Here is a 19,934-nt window from a genome sequence, read left to right as displayed (position 1 = left end):
ATCGAGGGCAAGAGGAGAAGGAGGGGACAGAGGATGAGATGGTTGGATGGTATCACCGACTCAAAGGACCTGAGTTTGAGCAAACTCCAGGAGATAGTGAAGGACAGGGAAGTCTGGTGTGCTGCAGTCCATGGGGTTGCAATGAGCTGGACATGACTTAGTGACTGAACAACAATAGGGAGCGATGTTGAGCATGTTTTCATGTGTTCATTGCCATCTGTATGTCTGTTCTTGGCTTTTGACATGAGGGTCAAACAGTCATTTTAGGTGTTTATTTGACAGCTCTGCCGTGTATCATTTAGGATTCTCCTGGTTGTAAGTAAAGGAAAACCCAACCTAAACTTGCTTCTGCAGGACAGGATTTTTAGGCTTTTTGAGCTACACAATGCAGGGGTAGCTTCAGGCAAGGCCTGAAAGTGAAGTGAGCATGTTAGTTGCTTAGTCCTCTCTGACTCTGCAGCCTCACACACTGTAACCTGCCAGGCTCCTCTGTCCATGGGATTCTCAGGCAAGGATACCGGAGTGGGTTGTTGTGCCTTCCTCCAGGGGATCTTCCCGACCCAGGGATTGAACTGATCGGGGTGTAAACATATGATCAGGACTTGGTTTCCCAATCTCAGCTTTCTGTTCTGTGTGTGTGTGTTTTGGTGGTTGCTGCAGACTGAAAGACTCCCCTTTCGGCCCCAAGATGGGGGGCAGGAGCTCCAGGTTGCTACAAACTGAAATCTGGTAATAAAGAAAGTCTTTATTCCCAGCAGGAATCCTGCGATGTACTCTGATTGGATCCCTGTGCTCTGGGAGGTCAGAGGCCTACCCTGAATCAGTCACTGTGGCCTGGGCTGCAGTGCTGATTGGCTTAGATCTGGGTCGTGGATTCCCCTCTGCAAGCTCATGGGGAAGACCGTCCCTCGGCGGTCCTTAGAGAGAGGTCAGTCGGACAGGGCTTGGTGACTGTAAGGGAGAGAGAGGAGCAGAAAAGCAGCTCATACCCATGGCCCTGGCAGTGATCAGAGTGTGGTCCTCTCAGGAGGACCGAGACTCCCCTGTGTGATCCCTGCTGGGTGGTTGTGGCTGTAGGGCAGTTTGGCCTGAGCACCTCTGTGCCCCCCAGGGGCAGGGCTATTTGTCCACATGGCGCAGCTATCCTGAAAGCCCCCACCTGCTTGGGCTGCATCAGGCCTTCTCTCCCCATAGCCACCCTGTGGGGTCATCTCAGGGTGGACCTTTCCCTTTCTGTTCTGAAGTTTGCCTCTTAGAGAAGGAGGTAACTGGAGGCATGGGGATGGGAGCCAGGACCCCACAGATGCTGAAGTCAGGGTAAAGCTGAGTGAGCCTGGTGGGCATGTGGGACCCCATGGGTGTGGATCAAGGGTCATTGGGGGTGTGAGGACACCCAACTGTACCCCATCCTATGGGTCTGAAGGAAGAGGGAGGGGCTCAGGAGAAGGGCTTTGGGAGGGGAGGGGAAGACACTCCTAATTCTGACTCTTGTTTTTACGGACTGTGTGACTTGAGTAAGCTACCTAACACCCCCAGGCTTCCCCATTTGTCAAAAGGGAGTCATGTGACTGTTAGGATGACCCAGAGCAGTGGTCCCCAACCTTTTTGGCAGGAAAGGGGACCAATTTCCTGGAAGACAGTTTTTCCATGGACCAGGGTTAGGGTAGGGGAAGGTTTTGGTTTTGCCTGCTGCTCACCTCCTGCTGTGTGGTCCTGTCCTAACCAGGCCATGGACTGGTACTGGTCCCTGGCCCAGAGGTTGGGGACCCCCTGAACTAGAGAATGTGTGCAAGTGGGGTCATTTGATCATCAGCATTTACTGAGATTGACTGAGGTCTTCCAGTGAGCAGGGACCACACTGAACACTCTGCACAGGTGATCTCCTTGTCTCCCCACAGCTCGCTGATGAAGAAAGCACCATTTCCCCTCAAGAGATAAGAAAAGTGAACCTCAGTGAAGATCAACAGCTTTCTCAAGGTCACTGACCTAATTGTGCCTTCCATCCCAGTGGCCCAATTCCAGACTCCCCTCAACCACAGGAGTTCTGCAGTGAGGACAGGCTTTAATTTTACCCCAAGGCTGGATGTTTGGATTGTTTAAAACTTTGTTTCTCTCATAAATTATGTGGAGACAAGTTTGTACATAAACCTGTACATTAAAAAAAAAATAGCTTTATTGAGGGAATTCCCCGATGGTCCAGGGGTTAGGACTTGGTGCTTTCACTACTGGGGCCTGGATTCAATCCCTGGTCAGGGAACTATTAGTAAGATACTGCAAGCTATGAGGTTTGGCAAAAAGAAAAAAAAACTTCATTGAGATATAATTTTTAATTGAGATACAATTTATATACCATATTATTCAGCCATTTGAGAGCACAATTCAGTGATTTTTTTTGTTTGTTTGTTTTTTGACACTGGCTCATGGCTTGTGGAATCTTAGTTCCTTGACCAGGGATTAAACCCAGGCAGGGAAAGTGCCAAGTCCTAACCACTGGACTGCCAAGGAATTCCCTAGTGATTTTTAGAATAGTCAGAGTTGTACATCTATCACTGCAACATAATTCTAGGACACTTTTTTCATCTTCAAAACGAACTTGGTACCCATTGGCAGTCATTCTCTCTTTTCCCTCCATCTTCCAGCCCTAGGCAGCCATCCATCTAACCTTGTTTTGTAGATTTGCCTACATACTTTGATATATACTTTGAAATATACTTTCAAATAGCCATTCACAAATGTACTGGCATACAGTCTCAGAAGCAGGGTATGAAAATGTCCCATTATATGTTCATGAGCCTGGAGTGTTATCACTCAGTGATAAAACCTTTACTACTTTGAGGCATAAAAATATAGTCGGTTATCTTCAGCTTCCTTACGCTTTGTCTCACACAACTCACAGTCAACTTAAGAAAGAGGTCTCCCTAGCCTCATTTCATGGGACTCAGGATGGGAGTAAGCCCAAGGAGGGAGCCTGTTGGATGAAAAGTGCTGGGGCTCAGAGGCATGAGCAGGTTTGAGTCCTGCCTCCGCCCCACGAGGTCAGGGAGTCAGCAGGGCAGGCAGGAGACTTGGGCTGTAGTCAGGACAGGGTGTGAGCCAGCAGAGTGGGTGGGGAGAGGGCGGCCACAGCAGAGAAGTGGGGAGCCCAACGGCAAGTGATCAAGGCCTGCGGTCTGGCAGCCTGCTTCTGCACCTTGACTTTGGCTTCTGACCAGGTCAGAAGCCTTATGTGGAGGCTGTCTCTTCCTAGAGAGCTAGAAGGGCTCACTTTTCTACACTGGACCTATAATTCCATTCTTTTTCTATATTTACAGGGAAGCCCGGTGTGCTGCAGTTCATGGGGTCGCAGAGTTGGACACGACTTTAGCGACTGAACAATTTATTTGGCTGCTTCAAGTCTTAATTGGGGCACTCAGGACCTTTCGTTGTGGGTGTGGGCCTCTCTCTAGTTGTGGCGCATGGGCTTAGTTGCCCCTGGCTTCATTGTCTCATGACGTGGTATCTGAGTTACCTGACCAGGGATTAACCCTCATCCTCTGCACTGGAAGGGGGATTCTTAACCACTGGACCACCTGGGAAGTCCCCTAGTTTCACGTTTCACTCTTATATGGCCTCAGAGAGCAAGCTAGAGCTCCCAGTTCTAAAATCCTGATGTCTCTGAGAAGGCCTGGGAGCCCATAAACATTCACCTCCCTCCAAGTAACTGTTAATCAACAGCTGGTAAAACTGAAGTTGGGGTGCTGGCCTTTAGTCTGTGCCCCACACACACCATTTGACCCCTCCTTCATGTTCCTTGCATCTCTCAATAAGAATATTCCACAATAATGTAGTAAGGGACTTCCCTGGTGGTCCAGTGGTTAAGAATCTGCCTGCCAGGGCTTCCCTGATGGCTCAGTGTTAAAGAAGCTGCCTGCCAATGCAAGGGACACGGGTTCAGTCCCCAGTTCGGGAGGATCCCACATCCCGCAAGGCTACTAAGCCCATGCACTACAACTACTGAAGCGTGCCCTCCAGAGCCTGTGCTCTGCAACAAGAGAAACTGCCACGGTGAGAAGCCCACACACCACAGCCAGGGAGTAGCTCCCTGCTTGTCTTGCTGGAGAAAGCCCACACGCAGCAATGAAGACCCAGCATAGCCCCCCACCTCCCGAAACGTAGTAGGGATTGTGAACTGACCCCAGTACCTGGCCTATAGAGACTTATTTTTGGTGGGGAGGGGACAGCACATGTTTTAAAATGAGAAAATGCATGTGAAAGCCTGGATATTTGACTTTTGCTGATGGCCTGATCAGCTGGAGCAGAATTGTTTTGCCTCATAGAGAGGGCCCCCACTTTCTGGTTTGCCCCAGTCCCCACCACTCTCTACTGCTCACACCAGCTGCGTCCCTCATTTACCTCTTTGAGCCCTCTAGGTATCTGAGTTCGCAATTCCAATATGAATAGTCTCCTTCCACATTTTTTTTTTTGTGTGCAGCAAAAAGGGGCTTTGTGAAATGTCAAAGATGCCCCTTAAATCTTGTATCTGTTGGCTTCAAAATTTAAATATAGTTTATATTTGTAAAAAGATATCAACTCGTATGATTGAAAATTCAAAGGTCACTAAGGTACATAGTGAAAAATTTTTCCTTCCCTGTGTCCTGACGCTTTGCCATAAACCTTTTGTTAGCAGAGGCCCCAGTGTTGCCAGTTCTTATGCAGTCTTTCAATAATAGTTCATGTGTAGTCAAACCAATGTAGTAATATGTACATATGACTGAAAAAATTCACCTTCATTGAATGTCAATTTTAGAAAAAAAATTAGAAAACGCAAAAAGGAAAAAATGAAATTTATTACAGGTGGCATGACTCTCCATGGAGAACCTGTGTTAGCTAACATTTTGCTGTATTCACTTCCTGATTTTTCTTTATTGGTAATGATTTTTAAAAATGTGTGTTTATTTGGCTGCGTCAGATCTTAGCTGCAGCATGTGGAATCCTTGTTGTGTCCTGTGGGCTTGGTAGCCTAGCCTATGGGATCTTAGTTCACTGAGCCCCCTGCATTGAAAGGCAGATTCTTAACCACTGGACCACCAGGGAAGTCTCTGGATAGAAATTTTTAAAGGAAATGGTATCAAATCTAAATAAGTTGTTATAGCCTGTCTTAAACTCAGAAATAGATTGTGAATATCTACATCAATAATCATATGAAAAAAATTTTTGTAGTCATATAATATTCTGTTGTTTGATTATATTATGATTTGTTTAAACTGTTCTCTATTTTTGGCTACTTGGGCTGTTTTCAATTCCTCGGTGTTTTAAGCCGTGCTGCAACAAACATCTTTGTACACATCTCTGCTCAACTATCCAGATATTTCCTTAGGATACGTTTCCTCGAAGTGGAATTAATAGGCTAAAGGATGCGCCCTTGCTTGCACACTTTAAAGGCCTTCTATATACACGAGCCAACTACCCTTCAGAGAGATCCTATCATTTTATATGACTTGTAGCAGCACGGGCAAGATCCAGTACCCGCTGTCTCCTTGAAAATGAAACGACGCGTCTCAGCAACTGAGCGCGTCCTTGCCCGCTGCCCGCCCGCGTTTTTCTTGGCAGAGCTCCTGGAGGTCACCAGGGGGCCCTTCTCTCCTCTGCTTGCAGGCTGGCTGGGCTGTGGTGGTGGAGGGCACAAGGCTGTGGAGTGGGATGGTGGGAAGCTCCTCCTTCTCCCCTCCAGGCAGGGATGGGCTGGGGTGTCTGGGTGGAGAGGTTGGCAGTGAACCCTGGGGAGTCCGGGGGAGTTGGCGAGCGGTGAGGGCTGGCAGGACGCGGCTGGGACACCAGGGAGCCATTCACCAGGCTGGGTCTCCACTGCTGACTGGGTGAAACGGGACCAGAGCTGTGCCCACCGTGGAGAGCCCAAGGCAGCTGGCAGGGCCCCTGGGGAGATGCCAGGCACACTGTGAGCCCTCCACAACAGCTTGGCTGAAAATATATGAAGAGAACTCTGGGAAGATGAGGACTGGCTCAGGCATGCCCGGGGACAGGGACCCATGTCTTGGCAAGACAGCGGGCACGCTCTTCCCGCCCTCCTTCTAGCTCCCACCAGCGCTGATGGCATCCCCGCGTCCCTGAGGTGTGGGGACCAGATGGGCGCCCCTCGTCTGCCGCTAACCCTCCAGCACGAGTCCGGCCTCAGCTCTCCTCGCTGACGTGCTGTCAGCAGCTTGAGAACAGACCAACCAGCTGGGCGTGGGTGACGGTTGGGAACACACCCGCGTGCGTGTGAGTACCCGAATGTGTGTGTGTGTGAGGAGGTACGTGTGTGAGCATGAGGACGTGTGAGTGTCTAAATGTGAGTGTATGTGACTGTGAGAGGAGGTGTGTGTCCTGAGAGCATATGAATGTGCGCAAGCGTGTCTGCACGTGTGTGTGTGTCTTGCGCACCATGAATGTGCTGTGTCAGTGTGTTTGAGTGTGAGGGTGCAAATGTGTATGCATGTGTGAGCAAAATGTGTGTTGGGTGAGTTTGAGTATATGTGAGTGAGAGCATGCACATATGCGTGTGCGTGAGTGTACACACTGGGCTCTCTGAGGGAGGCACAGAGCCTCCGGGAAGAAGCTTTGCAGCAAATACCTTATTATTCCTGTTTGTCACCACCTCCCCCACCCACACCAGGTTCCTGGATGTGCTTTATTAATAACAGGGTTGTGTGGGATTTCAGCCTGGACCAGGATGAATGGTTTCATGGTCCTGGGTGGGGCTGCCGACGTGAGAGCTTGAGGACACGCGGTCTCAGAGCTTAGCCTCCGGGAGCCTCACTGGTGGACTGCAAAGCCCAGCTCCACCAATTCTTAGCTGGGTCACCGAGGGCAAATTACTGAACCTCTCTGCGCCTCAGTTACCTTATCTGTGAAATGGGGACAATGATACCAGCTACCTCATGGGCTTGTTGTGGGGATTAGATGGGGTGAAACACGCAAAGCCCATAGAACACCTCCCAGGTAGCACTCAATGCAGGTGATGGAGCAGAGTGGGGGTTGGATAGGTAGAGGGCAGAATGCTCCCTTGGAGCCAGGCCGGGAGGCTGCTGCTGTCCAAGCCAGCGACCCAGGCTGGCTCCCACAGGACAGTGGACACCTGTTTGTGAGTGTGGGCTTGCACCATATCTCCCTTGAAAGAAAACCCTTCCTTCTTGCTTGAAGGGCAGATGGAGTCCAGATAGCTGTTCTTTTCAGATTTCTGAAAACCTCAAAGGTAAGGACTTTTCTGCAGGAAAGGCAAGGGGACCAATTTCCATAAGGTGCATCTCCCAGGGGTGCCTGCAGCTGCCCTGATGGTGCCAGGGAAGGTGGGCTGGGAGTACCTGGCCAGGCTTTGCTGTGGGTGACATGCAGACAACAGTCACCAGGCCAGGGCCTCTGGGGACCTCTGCCCCCTCGCTGCTCCCTTCTTAGACCCTCCACTCCCTCTGAGTCTCCTGGGGGTCTGGGAGACAGTCATGCTCAGAGTGAGCCTCTGGGATGCCTGAAACCACTCACTGAGTGGCAGCCGGAGATGCGCTGTCCCTTGGGAGGGGGCTTGGGTGCTTTCCTGGGCCTGGGTGTCCAGCTGAATCTGAATTTATAGGATCAGGTCTTGGAATCTGCCTTTGTAACTTTGTAGCTTCCCTGATGCATGTTCAGCTTTTAGAGCTGAATCTAAATCTAGAGTGTGGATCCGATCACCTCCTGAACTTTCCTGATGGGGAGACCGAGGTATCTAGAGGGGAAGAGACTCAGCTACAATCACGGGGCTGCAGAGGGGCAAAGCCGAGTCTCCTGATGCTCCCAGCTCAAGTTTCCTGCCTCATCGGGCATGCTTTCTGTAACGTGGAATTTTCCGTAGGGACACAGATCAATTTTATGGCAGGAGCTCTCAGAAACCAGTATCCTCTGCCAGAGATTCGGCCACCACAGTTCTACGGGAAGGAGGGTGTCCTTGGGGTATAGGGGTGTCTGCCGTGCCCCTGCCCCCACCCCCAGATCCTCTGTCTGTTACTTTTCTGCCTATCAGATGCCAATAGGGCCTGCTCGCTGACTGTGTCCCTGAAAGCCTGTCACAAAGCAGGCTTTGGGAGGATGCTGGACACAGAAGCGAGTGGGGAGAAGCTGCCTTTGAGCCCATGAACCCAGATGGGCACTGCCGGGTCTGCAGAGGGACGGAGGGTGGGAGTTGCAGATGCCAAGGGGACTTTGCAGCTCAGTGCTCCTTAAGCTTCCCCACAGGGGCTGCATGTCCTGCTTCTCCCTTGCCTGAGGCTTGGAGTCTCACACCAGAAGGTTCTTCTTGTTGGAGGGAACCAGATCCAGAGGTGGTGTCTTTTGTTTTTTTGGGCTGTGTCACACAATTTGTGGGATCTTAGTTCCCTGACCAGGGACTGAACCTGCCTCCCTTGCAGTGGAAGTGTGGAGTCCTAACCACTGGACCACCACAGAAGTCTGGGAGGTGTTGTCGTTTGTTGCCTGTGGAAAGAGGAAACACTTTCTGGATATTTCCTCCATCACCAAAAAGGATAATACTGATGTTGAACCCATTTATCGAGATTTACAAGCAAGAGTCTGTTAAAATCGTTCATGCCATATAGGACAAGTCAACACCCTTATTATCACTAATAATGTTGTTAGACAAGTGATAGTAATTGCTGATGTTTTGGGCACTTGCCCTGTACTAGAAGCCAGGCACTGGCCCAAGTACTGTGCATGGGTGATTTCATCTCACGAATAGATTTTACATTATTGTAATTATCTGTTATTGTTCTATGTTATGGATGAGGAACATGAGGCTCAGAGAGGCAGACTGTCTAAAGTCACACAATCACACCCAGGGGTGTTGGCCCTGGAACCCAGCTTTGTGTACTGAGGTCTTAATCATAATGTCAACCTGTCTTCCAAAGTTATCTCTGGCCTTTAAGACACTTCCCCCTAAAAGATATGTGGTTATTTGCTCCCTTGTCTAAAAGTTTTAGCTTTCTTTGCACCCAGAGTCTGGTTCTTGCCTCAGCTCGTAGAGCCTGAAGAGCCTGGACTTTCTTAATTGGAGGCGGATGTGACAGCTCAAAAGACAGACATGGCAGTGGCCCTTTTAAAAATAAATCATGCTGGTCATCACACGATTTTGCCTCATCCCTTATCTGAGCTCAGTTTTCCATCCTGATCAACAACTTGGTACCACGATGTGAAGACTGTGGTCCAGAAAGGCTAGAAACAGGATTCTCGAGTAGGTTGTTTCAAGGAGAAGAGCAAACCACGAGAAAAAAAAGATGGACGAGGAGGAGCGAATTCTGAAAAAGTTTAGGAAACAAAGACCCCGAGGTCCTAATAGACCACCAGCTGACCGTTAGCAGGTTAGCTCCTGTTTTAAACACCTATTTACCAGGGGAATATGGTAGTGGAATTGTTAAGGTGAGCACCACAAAACAGCGTCCCATCTCAAGTGTAGAATGGGCTGAGAACACCCTGCACAGCCTCTTTTTTTGATGCCATAATCACTGCTTATGGACTTATACTCATCTGTGGCCCTCCACAAGAAACTAGGTAAGAACTTAGTTTGATTTTCACTTAACTCTCAAGAAAGCGTGTCCAGGGCTGCTATTTGCTTATCCAAAATTCACACCCCTGTCTTCCTTAGCAATAGAAAACTTAAAAGTGTCAGGTGGGTCAATGGACTTTTTACAATACCACATTTCCTTGCTGCTCAGAAAGAAGCCAAGAAGATGTAAGCAAAAGTTATTGGGTGAGGTTTCTGGGAATGCTCTTTGAAGCAGGCTGACTTAGTTGGGAGGCATGCTTTTTTTTGCCGGTGTCCCATTTCTACTCCTTGCTGCCTGGAATTTGGATGTGATGTCTGGAGCTACAGTAAATACATTGGGATCATGAGGTGACCTCAAGGACAGGGTCCTCGTGTTAATGATGGCAGAGAGCAGGATAGAGGGGACTGTCATGGATGGGCTATGGAGCTGTTATATTAGCCCTGGACTGGCTGCCTCTAGATTTCTTTTTACATGTAAGAAAAGTTTAATCTCTTTCTTATTCCAGCTACTATAACTTATCACCAAGTGCAATTCTTAACTGATACCAATTTCCCACCTCTCTTCATGAATAAAGAGGAGTTTGACATGGATGTAGGAGGTACATCCCACATGAGCTGTGTATACCGGGAAGCAGAGCCTGTAGTTTGCAGGCCTGTGGGCTTGTGTCAGCCTGGTCCTCTTTGTAGGAACAGATACCCACTTGGTTTCATCTCTTAGAACTGGAAGGGGAGAATGAAGACGTTTGGTGTAGAAGTGCCCAGAAAGAGGAGGAGGCAAGAGTGATGGAGCATGATAGGTGGGCAGGGGAGGGCTTGGGGCTAGAGATCTGTGGAACTGTTTCTGGGAGAGTTGTGAGCCTCTGGGCCTGGGCAGTGTCCCCTCCAGGCCTGGGTGACAAAGGACTGCACAGCTCTGGGAAGGGCGCAGAGCTTTGCACGTCCGCCCCAGCCCTGCCTGGCCTGCCAGCAGCCTTGCATCACAGAAGTGGGGGAGAGGGGCCCCGATGGCTGGCAGTGAGAGGCTGCTTTCTTGGAGGATGGGTCAGCTGGAGCAGGAGATGGAGGATGAGGCCAAGGAGGTGGACAGTCTGGGGCTTATACCTGAGCACTTGCAAAACACACGAGAAGGCGCTAAGATGGGCCATGTCCCCGCGAGTGTATAGCTGGGCGCGAAGATGCTTGGCAGTTTAGATATGGGTATGGATGAGACTTCATTTATAGCCTCAGACAGCTGAGTGGGTTATACTGGGAGTTGGAATTGGATGAACTTAATTAACATCATAAATCCTGCCAGGCTCCCAATGTGGTAGCCTTCTTATGACCTAGTAGAGACTTACCCCCTTGGCAAAGTTGGTTTAGCAACTGCTCCATTAACATCCTTGAAGTTCACAGCCTTCTTTGCTGTCTTGGAGCTCATAAATTTTCTCTGTCTGTTCTATATTTGCTTACTGAATCGGCAATTCAACTGAATGGATTTAAAGGTATATACCACTTTTATTTTTAAAGCAAAAACCTCTACCTCAGTCCAAGTTAGCTCTGTCTAGTGTAGCGTTTGCCAAAGGACTCAGTCCTCAGAAACATCCCTTTGCCAACTGATGCTCATAATAAGAATCTGAAATACATAGCGAGGGTCAGAAGCATAACAGCTAACCTCTCGCAGTTTATAAAGTCTGGTCTCTTCTCTGAGTTACTTTAATGCTCATTTTCACAGATGGAGAATCAAAAGTGGGGTCTTTTTAAAAGAAATGTTGATTTATTTTTTTGTACTGGGCCTTAGTTTTGGCATGCAAGCTCTTAGCTGAAGCAAGCGGGATCTAGTACCTTAACCAGGGATTGAGCTCAGGCCTCCAGCTTTGGGAGCTTGGAGTCTTAGCCACTGGGCCACCAGGGAAATCCTCATGGTTGGGTCTTATTTGTGATGAGGCAGACAGTGATTGATCACTGATTAAAAGAAAAGAAATCAGGGATTTTTATCATGTTCTACTACCCTCCAAACTATTAGCATCAAAGGAAGATACACTCACTATTAGCCAAAATATGTGTTTAAATAGAATAAAAGTGTTACTTATCTATGAGCATCAACTGTCAGCCTGGCACACCAAGTGCCTTTGAGATGTGATTTCATTTAGCACGTACAGCTTACTCAGCGTCCTTGTCTCCCACTTGCTGCTAAGTCGCTTCAGTCGTGTCCGACTCTTAGCAACCCCGTGGACTGCAGCTTACCAGGCTCCTCCGTCCATGGGATTTTCCAGGCAAGAGTACTGGAGTGGGGTGCCATTGCCTTCTCCGTGTCTCCCACTTACACCTCCTTAAAAAGCCTGATTTTCTTGCAGGCGTCCACTCCATCCCTCCACGGCCTAAGCCCATTCTCAGTCACTCCTTGGCAAAAGTCACAATGCATGGAATACACACTCCTGGGTTTCCACCAGTCATAGCCAAGGAAGCACACAACCCCGGCGCGGTCTATGGCCCCTAGACACATTACGACCGTAAACAAAAAGTCCCATCTGGGCAGGTGTGTGTGTGGCTGGCAGAGGGAGTAGGCTCAGCGATGGCAAAGGTCCTAAGGCAGCTTGGCCCGGTTGTGGGACGGGATGTGAGCACTGGCCACCCCAGAGACCTGGAGTTGCAGAAGACAACTGATGGCCGGGGGTAGGGCTGGGCGCCTTCCTCTGCGCCCCACTCCCAGCCTCAGGTGTGATGAGCAGGAAAGGTGTTGGGACTTCCCAGAGGGGGCTGAACTTCTCCATTTACCTTCAGTGAGGGCTGCTGAAGGGCCTTCCTGTGGCCTGCAGGGGGCAAGGCAAGGATGGAGAGAGCCTTGGCTGGAAGGAAGTGGAATGTCAGGGGGTGGCTGTGGAGCCCGGGGGCTTCTGTGCCTTGGTCACCTGGCTGGAGCTAAGGGGGTGCAGGGGAGGGCCCAGAGGAGGAGGCAGAGGCCCGTTCACGCCCCAAGCCTGCATTTTGGCTCAGTGGGCTCTGAGATTTCATGTTACTGGGAAAGCCCCAGCTTGGGGACAGCTGGCTGACCCCCGCCCCTCCCCCCGCCACGGCTCCCAGCAGGAGGCGGGCCTTCAGTGTCCTCAAAAAGAACGAGGTGGGAAACTTCCCTCAGTGAACACTTTGCAAACTGTGTTCCGTGAAGCTCAAGGTATTTGTAAGAAATAATAGATACTCTGTACAGAGCTTTTGTCGTCCTGTCTACTTTGCCCCCTCTTTTGAAAGTCAGGAAGTTTATTAGTACATTCAAGGATCTGACAAGTCCTGCACCATAATGCCTGTTTGACTTGGAGTTTTCCCCCCCAACCCCACACCCAGGAACGCCTGTAAGGTACCAGGGTTCCCTGGAATGCGGTTTGGGAAACTGCACTGGAGGTGGCTCACTCTGAGGCTCTATATTTTCTTGGGAACAGGCCAGGCTTGTCACTGGAGGTGATTTATGGGCTTGTGAGCCAATTCATTAATCTTCAGGGCAGCTATCTCTGTCCACCTAATCGATTGATGGCAGCAATTTGCCTGAGGCGGTCCCTCCTGGCGGTGAATTGAATGCAGGGGCCAGGGAGGGCTCAGAAGTTGGCTGGGGGAGCTTGAGGAGGAGATAGGGGGTCGGTGTTCTCCAGTCAAGTCTGTTTCTCCCTAGGCAGGCAGTGGCTAAACAGACTCCTCATGGTGGGACTTCCCTACATAGCCATCCTCCGGTGGCACCATCTGGGAACCACGTGGTGACCAGCAGGCAAGAAGCGGTATGAGCACCTGCTGTATGCTACACACCTCACAGGTGTTACCTGCTTTCAGCCCGCGATGGGCCTCATGGGAGCCCCATTTACAGATGGGGACTGGGAGGTTTCATCTCTTGTGGCCTGGGTCAGGGCCGAGGCTCCGTAAAAACCCTGTTGGACCCCAGGGCCCAAGTGCATCACCATCCCATGCTGCTTAGGTCCTGGCCAGTCCTCCCCTCCCCCACGAGCTTGGGAGACCGGCCTTCCCTTTGGAAACAGTTGTCATTACTCTGTTTCATGGGGGCTTTGCAGATGGCTCAGACAGTAAAGAATCTGCCTGCAATGCAGGAAACCTGGGTTCCATCTCTGGGTTGGGAAGATTACCTGGAGAACGGAAGAGCAACCCCACTCCAGTATTCTTGCCTGGAGAATCCCACGGACAAAGGAGTTTGGCGGGCTACAGTCCATGGGGTCACAAAGAGTCGGACACGACTGAGCAACTTTCACTATTCACTACTCTGCTTCTTAGGATTTCTTTATGGGAGAGAGACTGTTATCCCCAAACTCTTGCTTTTAAGTGGTTCTCACAGCTCATTGGGTGATGCAGAGGGGACAGAGGCCCCTGAATCTCAGGCAGGTCTTAGAAAGGCCTTCACTGATCTGGTTCCTGATTTCCTCCTGGGTGTCGTTGCCGGAGCCCCACCTCTGCAGAGCTGGGTCTGGGGGACTCTCAAAGCCTGCACCCTTCATCTCTTGAGCCTCCCTGCAGGATGGGGCCTTCAGGTCAACACCCTCCCAGGCTGTTTCTGTTCCTAAAGAGTCAGACATTCATTCAAAAATAGAAGCTTTTCTTGGGTTGGAGGCTGGGGGCTTGGGCAGAGAAGTGAACAAAGGCATGCTCCCTGCTTTGGGGGCTGTTAGTCTGGTGGGGGAACAAAGAGAGGACAGAGAGGGGAGTGGTCCTAGGGAGCACCAGGAAGGGGGCACCTGACCTCACCCACGGGCTGGAAGGGATTCTTTTGGGTGTAAGTAAGGAGGCTGGAGAACCAGGCACCAGAAATGGGGGCTCCAGGACCCAGGAAAAATCATGCACAGGACCTGTCTGCCAAGGCCACTGCTGAACACAGGGCACCACATCTAGCCCTGCTTGTGCCCAGTTCCACCCTGACCCTGCAGCCCCTACTGTCCTTGATCGTCACTGTCTTGATTCAGTTTAGGGCGGGTGTGTGCGCTGGTTGAGGCTGGGCCAGGGAGGGAGGGAGGGAGGCTGGGAGAGTGAGGGGCTGCTTCTCTGCTTCTAGAGAGGATGGTGGTCTCTGACTCTTATCCAACCTTTATGGTGAGGGATGCCCCAGAGATGGATAGGGGGTGGCCAAAGTGACCAATGTTGTTCTATGGCACCCAGAGTGACTCAGCTTAACTGCACCCCCATGTGGGCTCTGGACTCCCCCAGCACAGCAAGGAGAAATCTGTCAAACTGCATTCTCTTGCAGCTTTAGCATGGAGCCTCACCCATTCTTATGATTTCAATGTCCCCTTGACACTGATGCCACCTCAGCCTGCACCTCCAGCCCCATCTCCGTGAATGGACTCCAACCTGGGAGTTCACCGTCCTACTGTGGACAAACTCCCCACCTTGGGATGCCTTACAGCCATCTCCATCTCATCCTGCCTGGAATACAATCAGCATGGCCACCAGCCCCTCATCCCTGCCTTCAGGAATGGCCCTGTCCCCCTCCCCGCCCGAGTGGTTCAGGCAGTTTGGTGAGACTCATCCCTCCCTATCTCTTACCTTTTTTTTTTAAAAAAATAATTAATTTAGTTTTGACTGCCCTCGGTCTTCATTGCTGTGTTCAGGCTCTTTCTAGCTGCAGGGAGCGGGGTCAGTTCTCTAGCTGTGGTGCTCGGGCTTCTCACTGCGGTGGCTTCTCTTTTTGTGCTCTAGGGCACAGGTTTCAGTAGTTGAGGCCCATGGGCTTAGTTGCTCTGAGGCATATGGAATCTTTCCAGACCAGGGAGGGATGGAAGCTGTGTCCCCTGCATTACAAAGTGGATTCTTAACCACTGGACCCTCAGGGAAGTCCCTCCTCCTACCTTTAAAAGGGTCACACCACGTGCGTGGTTAAGGCAAGAGGAAGAGAGAAGGGCCAGGGGTGGCAGGAGCAGTGCCAGGGCCGAGATTCAGCAAGAACCTTCTGGTAGGACCCATCCCCTGGTTGTTATGAAGTTGAAACATCTCTGATCAGCTGGTAAAGAGCTGCTGACCCCAGCGCTCCTCTTCTGCCCTTGAGGACACCCAACCATTTCCTCACTACTTGGTAATGATAGGGTTAATTCCAGGCACGGCTGGGGCTCAAAGACTCTGCTCCCAAGTGGCATTCTGATCAGCCGGTGACTGAATCCTGTATATTACCCCTGGTGACTCTTGGATGAAGAAAGGAAAGGTCATTTTCTCAGAAATCTCCTATAGACCTCCTTGTCTGGTGGGTCGGTTTGGCCCCTATGGCCATTCAAGCTGCAAGGAGTCTGGGAAGGCGTGCCTTTAGTTTGCAGGGTCTCTAACAGAGGAAGTCAGGGAAAAGGAGGTTTGAGGGAGCTGACACTATCGGCCTTCTTTCCTTGACAGACTGATCTCTTATTATCCAGTCAACCCGCCCTCCCACCCCCACCCCCAGCTATTCATCCCTAAGTGCAGCATGTGGGATCTAGTTCCCTGAACAGGGATGGAACCCAGGCCTTCTGCACTGGGAGCGGAGCCTTAGTCACTGGATCACCAGGGAAGTCCCGAGCCATTCATTCCTTACTCTTCTCTTGTTCCCTTCTACCTCTGACCAGTGGAGATCACGCAGGAGGCACCAAATGGGGATTGAAGCTTCATTAAATCATTCCCAGAGAACAGGGCCTCCTGTCTCATTTGGAGATCCCACCGCAAGGCCCCAAAGCAGCTGTGCTCACCCAGGAATCCCCCAGACCCGAGCATCCCAGGTCTGGGGGACCGTGTCCCACAGGTGTCTCAGCTGAAGGATCACCTTGGAATATTCCTGATCCAAAGCAGCTTTCGAATCCTGGTGTTCCCAGAGTCCCCGGGGCGGGAATGTACCTTTTCCCATGAGCGTCTGAATTCTCTGGGGCTTCCCAGGTGGCACTAGTGGTAAAGAATCCACCTGCCAATGCGGGAGACAAGAGAGATAAGGGTTCGATCCCTGGGTCGGGAAGTGGCAACCTACTCCAGAATTCCTGCCTGGAGAATCCCATGGACAGAGGAGCCTGGCGGGCTACAGTAGATTGGGTCTCAAAGAGTCGGACACGACTGAAGTGACTTAGTACGCTGCACTGAATTTTCTAGGATTTGAGCAATGTGAGTTATTTCTACAGAGACTGCAGAAACCTTCCTTTCTGCCCCTCCTGTGTCTGCAGCAGAGGGTCAGGCTTCCAGAGTCTATTTCCACCCAAGGCTCCTTCCCACTGACGTTCCCAACTCTGGAAGCAATTGGAATCACAATTACACCAATGCTCAGGCCCCTCTTTGGGTAACTCAGATGAATCCATCTGGGATGGGATGCAGGGAGCATATCAGTGTCTTAGTAAAGTTCTCAGATGCGTGGAGCAGCTGGAATTGAGAACTGGGGCTTTTCTGTGGGCTCAGGGAGGATTTTAAACATCAAAACCACCTTGGTCCTTTCTTTTCCTTGTTTGCATAGTCTTACACTCTGTTGTGTTATAAAGTGAAAGTGAAATCGCTCAGTCGTGTCCAACTCTTTGCGACCCCATGGACTGTATGTAGCCTATTGGGCTTCTCCATCCATAGGATTTTCTGGGCAAAGGTACTGGAGTGGGTTGCCATTTCCTTCTCCAGAGGGTCTTCCTGACCCAGGGATCGAACCCAGGTCTACCTGCACTGCAGGCAGACGCTTTACCCTCTGAGCCACTAGAGAAGTTGTGTTATAGAGCCTTCCTTTTTTAAAAATTATTTTCTTTATTATGGACCCCCAGTTAAAGTAGGTCAAGTAATAGATAGAGTTTGGGTCTGAGTTCCAGTCATGGTGGACCCATGGACTCCTCCCAAGGTTACTTCCCCAGCTGCTGAATGTACAGTTGGAGGAGACATTCTTGGGGACAGGTGGACTCCTCACCTAGCCCCTCCGGCTTCTGAAGAAAGAGACATGAGGATGGAGGGCAAAGTAGAAGTCTCTGGAGCTTCCTCTCCACCCCCTGGAATGAACAGTAGACCAGATCAGTGTGGATCCCTGGGCAGTTTTCAAGATCAAAGGCTTGAGGGTTATAGAGGAAGTGATTCCTTACGCACCCCATTTACCTTGTCTGTCGCTCTGCACAGAAGGTGGATGGATCTTGGGGAATCTCTGGGTGAACTTCATCAGGTGGTAACTCCAAATGCAGGTGCTTTTCCAGGTAGAGTTTTCACAGAGCAAAGGAGCTTGCCCCTGGTCTCTGGAAGCAGCACTAGACCTGCCAGACGCTTTGTTTCTCTCTATGGATTTCCAAGGCCCGCCCGTGGGAGTTTGCTCCTACCTGTCCCCTTCCCAGGCTTGCCTCAGGGTCAGATCAGCTCTCCTGCTTTTTTTCTTCTTTTTTTTTTAAAGATAATTTTATTTATTTGTTGCCTGTGCCAGATCTTCGCTGTTGCTCAGGCTTTTCTCTAGTTGTGGCGAGCCGGCTTCTCATTGTGGTGGCTTCTCTTGTTGCAGAGCACAGGCTCTTAGCCACGTGGACCTCAGGAGTTGCAGCACATGGGCTCGGGAGTTGTGGCTCCTGGGCTTTAGGGCACAGGCTCAATAGTTGGGACGCACGAATTAAGTTGCTCCGCGGCATGTGGGATCTTCCCGGACCAGGGATCGAACCCGTGTCTTCTGCGTTGGCAGGTGGATTCTTTTCCACTGAGCCACCAAGGAAGCCCCCAACTCTCCTGCTGTCTGCCGCAGTGTGGTTGGCAGAGACCCCCATCTCTAACGACCAGAAGAACATGACGCTGGTCCTCTACCTGGATGCTGGCTGGTGTGCTGCTTGGGCCCGGGGAGCGAGTGCTTCTTAGATGCATGAGTAAGACATATGCAGGTGAGATGGAAGAGACCAGCCTCATAAAAATTCAGGGGCCAGCTGCCTCAGTGAGGTTTCTGGGGATCCAGGGGTCAGGATATCCTTCCAAGGTGAAAGAAAAGTTGCCGCACCTTGCACCACCCACCACAAAAAGGACGGAGATTTGCTTTCTTTCTCTTTTTTCATATGCTATTTATTTATTTTTAATTGAAGGATAATTGCTTTACAATATTCTGTTGGTTTCCACCATACATCTGCATGAACTACCCGTAGGAATAACTATGTCCTCTCCCTCTTGAACCTCCCTCCCAGGTCCCAGCCCGTCCTACCCCTCTGGGATGGAGATTTTCTTTGTCGAACCCGGAGGCAACATTACCACATTTGATTTATGCTGATTGTTTACTGAGTGAGCTCAAAGGTGTCCGTTTTGTGCGGGGACCAGATCAGGAGAAGACTCTGAGGCAAGTCCAGACTGCACTGTAAGCTGCTCTGCGTGGGGCCTTAAGTCCCAGCCCACCCATGGCACTCTGAGTGCGTGCGAGGAGTGGAACGCTGCCGGAGCTGCTGGCAAACCTTGGCAGGAGAGCCACGCACAGGCCCCCAGGACTTGGGAGCAAACCTAAACCCAAACCCAAGGAGCACTCCCTGTTCTCCTTTAAGCATCCCCTGCTGTCCGAGGGCGGGGCAGAGGCTGAACACTGGGCATCACATGGCCACGAGGCTGGGCTTCTGTCTCAGGCCAGGTGCCCCCGAAACAGACTTTGGGGCAGAGATTTGTGGACAGGAGGTTTCTTGGGGAGTACTCTTAGGAATAATCCCTGGGAACTTCCCTGGTGGTTCAGGGGCTAAGACTCTGTACTGTCAATGCAGAGCGCCCGGGTTCAATCCCTGGTTGGGGAACTAAGCTCCCACGTACCACAGCTAAGAGTTAGCGTGCCACAACTAAAAAAAGATCGTTTGTGCTACAACCAAGAACTGGTGAAGCCAAGTTAAATAGATAAATATTAAAATAAAAAGGAAATAAGCTCTGTATGGCAGCGAGGAAGGTGAAATTGGGCAGAGGGAAATGCTGAACTTTTCCTACTGTTCGTAGGGTTCATGGGGTCATTCCCTTCTCTAGTCAGTCCTAAAGGAAATCAACCATGAATATTCACTGGAAGGACTGATGCTAAAGCTGAAGCTCCAGTACTTTGGACACTTGATGTGAAGAGCCAACTCACTGGAGAAGACCCTGATGCTGGGAAAGATTGAGGGCAGGAGGAGAAGACAGTGGCAAAGGATGAGATGGTTGGAGGACACCACTGACTCAACGGACATGAGTTTGAGAAAACTCCAGGAGATGGTGAAGGACAGAGAAGCCTGGTGTGCTGCAGTCCATGGGGTCGCAAAGAGTCAGACACGACTGACTGATTAACCAGCAACAAGAGGTTGAACTACAATGAAGCGGCAACAGAAGGCTCAGCCAGTCCCAGGGCAGCTCTGGAACTGGGTTGGCCTTTCAGCGAGGTCCCACATTGAGGCAGAGGAGCTGGGCCATCATCCCCTCCACTGGCCTGGCCATCAGCTTCAGGCTTCCTCCAGGGTGGAGTCATGTCCTTGGGTGGAGGCCAGTCCTG

This window comes from Bubalus kerabau, chromosome 5, assembly GCF_029407905.1.
Source record: "Bubalus kerabau isolate K-KA32 ecotype Philippines breed swamp buffalo chromosome 5, PCC_UOA_SB_1v2, whole genome shotgun sequence".
Classification (NCBI taxonomy): Eukaryota; Metazoa; Chordata; class Mammalia; order Artiodactyla; family Bovidae; genus Bubalus; species Bubalus kerabau.
This window is presented reverse-complemented; position numbering follows the sequence as displayed.